Genomic DNA, 8,171 nt, shown 5'->3' with positions numbered 1-8,171 from the left:
TTTTTTTTTTTTTTTTTTTTTTTTTTTTTTTTTTTTTTTTTGTCCTGCTGTGGGCACTGTTCTCCTTACACAAAGACTCAGGCTGATGTAACTTCCACCATCTGGTACTTTGCATGTCACTGCGGCAGGAGGGAAGAGGCATAGCCAACCGTGCACTGACTTTTAAAGGCTTCCACTTGCAACAAACACAAGTCATTTCCACTCCTGTCCCATTGGTTAAAGCTATGGTTGACTTCAAGAGGGTGGAGAAATAGAATTCTGCCCTATGCTTTCAAGGAGAAATATTGTACAACAGCACTACACAACATCACAAACCAACTCAACAACCCATTCAGCCCCTACTTCCCTCCAGGATTCTGAACGCAATCACCTAAATATAATAAAAAATATTTCTGTCAAGATAAAACATTACTCGCGTTGCCGTGTTAGGACAAGGGGGAGGAAGGAGAAGCACTTAAAGCGACGGGGGCCGTGGGGGAGTGAGGTTGAACCCAGAGCTGTGGCGTCCCTACCTCCCTCTCTCCTGGGAGCGGGGGATCCTGAGTTGGGCGGCAGCGGCGGCGGCGGGCGGCGCGGTGGGAGGTGGTGCGGGGCGGGGCGAGGTGAGGGCGGGGTGGGGCGGAGAAGTGACCTGGCGCTGCGGCCGCTGGACCGCGTGCTGCTTCCAGGTAAAACCTCAGGAATCACAGCAAACACAGGGACCACAGAAGCGCTGTGACATCAACTCTTAGCAGCCCCCAAAGAGACTGACTGCCAACTTACTCAGAAATTAATTGAGACTGTGAAGCCCTTTGGGGGTTTTGAAGAGGAAAAGGAACTGCAGCGCAGGATTTTAATTTGTGAAAATTAAATAATCTGGTAAAAGGGTGGATCCGAGGAATCAGTGAAAGCAAGAATCTTCCACAATCTGTAATTGAAAATGTTGGAGGAAAAATTGTTACATTGGGATCTCACAAGTTGAGTACATACAAAATGCTGTTGAAGAAGCATCAAACTGTGTTTTGATGGAATAGAGATTTGTATTTGGTTTGCAGGTTTAGCACTGCAGGCTATTCCAGAAGACTTGGATTTATGAGACGACAATCTGCTTAAGAATTTAGATATAAGATGCATAAGAAGCCTTAACAGTTGCAGGGTAACCAATGACATTTTACATCTAGTACCAAACATTGACAACTTCAGTTGTCTCTGAGAGCTATCAAACTGGGGGCCACAGCATCTATTCCAATATTTTAGGTTTCCTCGGAGATGTTTCCTGGACTATACTCATAGCAAGAATTTGTCAGTTTTATCCAAATGAAATAGCGTCAACTCTTGTACATATATTTTTCTTGGTATTTCCTAAATGGTATGTGTTTAGATTATATCAGAATAAAATTGATTGTAGATGTTGGAAAAAATATTAAAAATTATTCAGTCATTAAATATTGTAATGATGGTTCCAAAATACACATAGGGGGTGAATTTATACACAGTGAAACTATAGGTGCTTTTTTCTTCTCTTCTAATTTTTTACTTTTCTGACTTGTGAATTTCCTAGAGTGACCAAGTAGCATCTTTTATAATGGAAACCACCAATAAACTTAATTGTGTAAAGTATGTTTATGAGACTATAATAATTTAGAAAAGATGCTTATGATTTTTTAGTGACAAAATTAATACATACAATTGCATCTATGTTGATACATATATCTGTGGTCAGGGACAAAAGAAATAGATAAAATGTTAGACTGTCTGGGGGTGCCTGGATGGCTCAGTTGGTTGGGCATCTGACTTAAGCTCAGGTCATGATCTCACGGTTTGTGAGTTCGAGCCCCACATCCGGCTCTGTGCTGACAGCTCGGAGCCTGGAGCCTGGAGCCTGGAGCCTGGAGCCTGGAGCCTGCTTCGGGTTCTGTGTCTCCCTCTCTCTCTGCCCCTCCCCCACTTGTGCTCTGTCTCTCTCTCAAGGATGAATGAACATTAAAAAAATTTTTTTTTAATGTTAGACTGGCTGTATTTTGATGAATTTTAAAACTCCACAGCTTTTATTTATTTATTTAAAAAAGTTTCACATGCTCCTCTGACTGAGCCAGCCAGGTGCCCCTTTTATATTTTTAAATGTAAAATAAATAAGAGGTGCATGGGTTGCGCAGTCAGTTAAGCATCTGACTCCTGATCTCGGCTCAGGTCATGATCTCAGTTTGTGGGTTTTGAGCCCCGTGTTGGGTTCTGTGCTGGCTGTGCAGAGCCTGCTTAAGATTCTCTCTGCTCTTCCCTCACTTGTGTGCTCTGTCACTTTCTCTCTCTCTCTCTCTCTCCTTCTCTCTCTCAAAATAAATAAATAAACTTAAAAAAAAAAAGAAAAGAATAGGGCAGAAAGTATGGAAGAAATGCTATTTTCAAGCTCTGCCTTTATTTCTGGAAAAGCATCCATCTATTATCCCCAGGGAGAGGACGTCCTCTGTCAGGTATAGCAGGACAAACAGAGGGCCAAGAACAAGGAGACCTAGTTTGTAACTCTGACTCTACAGCTAACTGGTTTGGGATTTTGTTTTATTCATTTAACCTCCCTTGGCCTTGTGTAGTCATCTGAGAAGTGAAGATATTGATCAAGATGATCTTTTTCGTTTCCTCTGAGTTCCAAAATTCTTTAGGCCACATGAGGTACAAGGGTCCTAAATCCCTGTACTGTGGAACATGAATTGCCTTATAAAATATTTGCTTCATTTGAGCCCCAGTGGCCAGTATGATAATATTAGTACATAATAGGCATTTAGTAAGTGCTTGATAATCAAAATTCAACTCACTGAATAGTCATGATCATCCTCCAGAGTAAGATGATCTTATAGAGGTTGAATTTACATGCCTAATAAGAGTACCAGGATCTGTCTGCTCCAAAGTTAAGGCACACTTTCTAATACATAAAGCAAACTAATTTCAACATAGAGAATCTGTTAAAATTCTTAGAGATGGGATAAACTTTAAAAACAAAACTAGAACATTGTTATGGTATTCTGAATTATGGAAAACATTTAGTCATTGACTGTTTTGTAAGATATAATAATTGGCATTGTGTTATTTATTGAATAATTAGTACTTGGGCCTCCTGTTGGAAGGACTTACCTTTTAGCTGAGAAAAACGTTGTGCGTATGTTGCCTAATTTAAACTTGTCCAGGCACTCAATGTGCAGTAAGCCAATGGCTGAGACACTGGTTTTGAAGCCAAAGGAAGCTTTATTATCAGAAAGGCAGCCCAACAAGAAGACAGGGGATCATTGCTAAAGCTGCTTTGCTTTGTTGTGCTTAAGGACAGCTTATCCACAAGAGAGGTCTTCTTGAAACCTTAGAAGGAGGGCCTCAAACAATCTGGAAGTATGCATTCTTCTGGACAATGTGGCAATTTGGGGCCTGATAAGATCAGATACTAGATAAGTTGGGAACAAAATGGTGTGTGGAGCTAAGTTAATAATGCAACTAATACAACTATAGTTCTGCTTATGTTTTCAAAGCAGGTCAAGAAAGCAGGTGTCTGGCCTCACATTTGTGAACCATGAAAAATGCATATAAAACATATTACAAAAATACGCAAGATTATAAGGCAAATGCTGATTATCTTTGAACTCCTCACCCTTTGCAGATGCCAGTGATTAGATCCATGATTGATCGCCTATTAAACTGCTTTCACAAAAAGAAAAAACAATATTTACTTTGTACTATATATTACCCTGTAATTACACTTACGTCTTTCCTTTGAATCTTAGGCCCACCTTTGTTCCAGATACTGTGTCAGTCCCCTCTTTGTTCCAAATTTTTTTTTTAATTTTTTTTTTTTAACGTTTATTTATTTTTGAGACAGAGAGAGACAGAGCATGAACGGGGGTGGGGCAGAGAGAGAGGGAGACACAGAACCGGAAGCAGGCTCCAGGCTCTGAGCTGTGAGCACAGAGCCCGACACGGGGCTTGAACTCACGGACCGCGAGATCGTGACCTGAGCCAAAGTCGGACGCTTAACCAACTGAGCCACCCAGGCGCCCCTGTTCCAAATTTCTTAAGGTAAGGGTTATTTCACCCCATCCCTATTCCAAGCAAAGAATTTAACTACCTGGGTAAGTTCTCGCCCAGGGTCAAGCCTTAGGGATCTGATTCCCTCTCATCAGGAAAATGCTTAAGATGGTGTCACAATTACTGGATTCTTTCTGTAGAGGGCCTAACTGTTCTCAAAATAGTAAATCCAAATAGCTTTGCTTAAACTGCTTGCAGTTTAACAACTAAATTATTGAAAAGAATATTTTGGGGCAAATTCCGCAAATTCCTCAGTCCTGAATATTTTCAATTAAAATACAAATGATGGTTTTCTTCCCCAAGCTAGATTTTAAATAAGAAGATTTCAAAAAAATCATCACACACACAGAATTCTAAATTCACTAAATTTTTTTCATAGCCGCTCACTTGTTCACATACACAGACCAATCACAGCATCTGCACATGGTTGGGAATTACCACAGGTTGGAGGACTTTTTCAGTGCTACAGTGGAGGCAAGGCAACTGTGACTATCATTTCAATGAAAAGCACTAAAGATCCATCTAAGTTTTCTTTTTTCCTTAGCCAAAATCTAAAACAATGCATCTAAGTTCCTCTGCTTACTCAAGGCCTTCTCCTTATCTGCCTGTATTGTGTGCTGACTTCAGGCTACACGTTCTGAATAAAATGTGACCAGTATGAACTCTGCTTCAAGGTGTCCTTAGTCCTCTAAGTTTGGTATCCTCTTTTTTGGGGGGAGTATTTAATAAACTTGAATATAAATATTTCCTTTGTTCTTATGTTAGAATTTTATATTCTTTTTTTCCCCTAAGATTTTATTTTTTTTTGAATTTTTTTTAATTTTTAATTTTTTTTATTTATATATGAAATTTATTGTCAAATTGGTTTTCATACAACACCCAGTGCTCATCCCAAAAGGTGCCCTCCTCAATACCCATCACCCACCCTCTCCTCCCTCCCACCCCCCATCAACCCTTAGTTTGTTCTCAGTTCTCAACAGTCTCTTATGCTTTGGCTCTCTCCCACTCTAACCTCTTTTTTTTTTTCCTTCCCCTCCCCCATGGGTTCCTGTTAAGTTTCTCAGGATCCACATAAGAGTGAAACCATATGGTATCTGTCTTTCTCTGTATGGCTTATTTCACTTAGCATCACACTCTCCAGTTCCATCCACGTTGCTACAAAAGGCCATATTTCATTTTTTCTCATTGCCACATAGTATTCCATTGTGTATATAAACCACAATTTCTTTATCCATTCATCAGTTGATGGACATTTAGGCTCTTTCCATAATTTGGCTATTGTTGAGAGTGCTGCTATGAACATTGGGGTACAAGTGCCCCTATGCATCAGTACTCTTGTGTCCCTTGGATAAATTCCTAGCAGTGCTATTGCTGGGTCATAGGGTAGGTCTATTTTTAATTTTCTGAGGAACCTCCACACTGCTTTCCAGAGCTGCTGCACCAATTTGCATTCCCACCAACAGTGCAAGAGGGTTCCCGTTTCTCCACATCCTCTCCAGCATCTATAGTCTCAAGATTTTATTTTTTAAAGTAATCTCTACACCAACTGAGCCAGCCATGTGCCCCAGGATTTTATATCCTTTTATGAACTTCCCACATGGCACAAACCTGGCAAGAAGGTATATAGACCATCCCTGCCAATGTCAGTCCATTGGAGGAGAGCTAGCTTCTCACAGATCTACAATAAATGAAGTGGACTACCTTTTTCCATAGTGGCAACTGAGACCAGCTCTCTATTCACTAGCTCTTGACCTTTGTAGAAGAGAGCAACTTCTCCTGGTCTGAAGACATTTGAAAGATCACACCTGAGGCAGGTTTTTCTCTAGATAATACTTTTCTTCCTCAGGCTGACTACTACAGTAAGACTTCATAACCCCCTGAGCAGAAATACCGTTCTTGTGCCAAGAAGAAGGGCTTATGAGCCCCAAAAATGCAGGACCTAGTTAATAGGAATATTTTAGGAATCCGGGGGACACATGTGCAGGGATCTTGAGCATACTGGATTGAGGATGGTGGTGGGAGGCAGGAATAGAAAGCTGGGTGGAGTATAGCTTATAGATATTGGGAGTACTTCTCCATGACTTGGAGCTTGGTGTTCTGTCAAGGACACCAGTAATGTGTCCAACATGCTGCTGAGAAGGCTCTTTGAAGCTTGCACACTCTGATAGCCTAGGATAAATGAGATGGAGGTGCTGAAACTGACTTGGCATAGTGCTGAGGAAGGGGTCTGAAGATTGGGGGATATAAGAATATTAGAATGAGGTTATTATCTGTGATCAGAGAAACCGATACTTGACAGCGTTCCCCAGGAGGAACCAGAGGACACTTCTCTCACTAACGCGGTGAGGAACGCATTGCTAAGGGATACCAGTTAATTTGAGAAGCTCTGTGACAGCTGTCTTGTATAGGCTGGGGTTGACAGAAGATGTTGCCATGAAACTGAGATTCCTACTATCGAGGAAATGGTAGGATTCTGGAATGGCAGACACCAATGGCAGTGTTTACCTGTTAGAATAAAGGGGGCATACGTCCTAATGGGCAGCAAGGCTATAGTAAGTAGTACGCAGTATGCTTTGACCCTCAGGAATTAGACAACAAACCATGGTGTTCCTAGGGGTGAGCCAGATGGAGAGCCAACCAGAATGTTACTTGACTTGTATAATAAAACAGAAAAATCGAGAGCCGGAGAACAGAAATCTTCACCAGCTCTTACTTCAGAGAAAAAGAGCCCTTTACCCAGTTTCTAAGTATGTCACTTCCCAGACCCAAAGCCCATTCATTGAGGGAGAGGTAGATCCCTTTGAGGAAAGACAATGCAATGCTACTGCAAGTATATATGATAAACACTACCATGATCCTTTCCCAGAGGGATATAAGACTGTTCATCGGGTAAATATGCACTGGCAAAAAGGAATTGTCAGACTTTTTAAGAACTGTTGAATATAGGGACCAGGGCTATGTGTTCGTAATGAATCAAGAGACCTGAAGTACCTTTGTTATTCTCTGCTTAAAATGGGGTCATAGGGAGGCCAAGTGATAAATGGAGTCCTAGCTCAAATATGTCTCACTATGGGTTCAGTAGATCTGTTGGACCCACCCTGCGGTTATTTCTCTCATTTATGAGCGTATAGTTGGGACACATATAGTTAGTAGCTGACAGTGCCTTCACATTGGTCCCCCAACCTGTGAAGTAAGAATCTCTAGGTTTCTTCCTTCAGCCAAGTTAACAAATCAAAGTAATAATACATGCTGGCAGAATTGAGTACCAGTTACCCACAGTGATTGCCAAATCAATAATGCATCATGGAATTTTAGGGTTATTTTTTTTCCCTTCCCTGTCTTATTCCTCCAGACTCTCACTCCTACTGCTTAGGATCCCTTCTTAAACAAACAACCTGTTTGCAAGACTGCTTTTTTGGAAACTCAGGCCAAGATGATTCTTCAGTGGCCATATCTGTGTTACTCCACTTATTTAGAGGAACTGTACCTCTATCTTCTATGGCCACTTGATCCAAATGGAGCTGCATATTCTTAGGGAGCTTTGTTTCCTTGGCCACAGTGGTCGGTTATGGGATAAACAAAGTAGTTAGTTAAGACACACAAAATGAGCCAAGTAGAGTGCTTCTCCAAATTTTCTTTATGTGGAGCTATTGGAAAAAATAGCCTCCAAGGCTGGGCACTACTGGTAGAACAGAGAATCTGACCAGATCTGCAAAAACTCACATTTGCCCAAGCCATCGTATCTGCCTCTCTTTTGGGTGAATTCCCTCAACCTTCTCTACCGTTTCCAAATTATCTTGAGTGTATCTTATTGGCAGAATTTAAATTGCATCCAGAAATGTAGTTCCTAACCTCCAGTCCCTTTAATGCCAGGGAAAGCACAGAAGAGGGTGGAAATAGATGCTGTTTTGCTAATAAGCAATATCAAACAAAGGGAATAATGCATACTTCATAGGATTGGCGATAATTAAATGAGATTCCATACAATGACTGGGTCAGAGTAAGGATTAAATATATGATAACAATATTCAACTCAAAAAACAGGTAAAGTGATACTGCCATGGTGAAAAACTGTGCTCTATCTGGACTGTTTATTATTAACACCTCTACGGGGATAGGATAACCAT

General features: G+C 40.9%; 1 pseudogene; it reads left to right on the top strand.

Moving 5' to 3' along the window:
* Positions 1-718: 718 nt before the first annotated feature.
* Positions 719-1,423, top strand: LOC121017813 (poly(A) polymerase type 3-like; annotated as a pseudogene).
* The last annotated feature ends 6,748 nt before the right edge of the window (positions 1,424-8,171 follow it).

This window comes from Herpailurus yagouaroundi, unplaced genomic scaffold (genome assembly GCF_014898765.1).
Source record: "Herpailurus yagouaroundi ecotype Mexico unplaced genomic scaffold, PumYag 77, whole genome shotgun sequence".
Lineage (NCBI taxonomy): Eukaryota > Metazoa > Chordata > Mammalia > Carnivora > Felidae > Herpailurus > Herpailurus yagouaroundi.
Note: the sequence above shows the minus strand (reverse complement) of the source record. Positions and strands in the feature narration are given on the sequence as shown.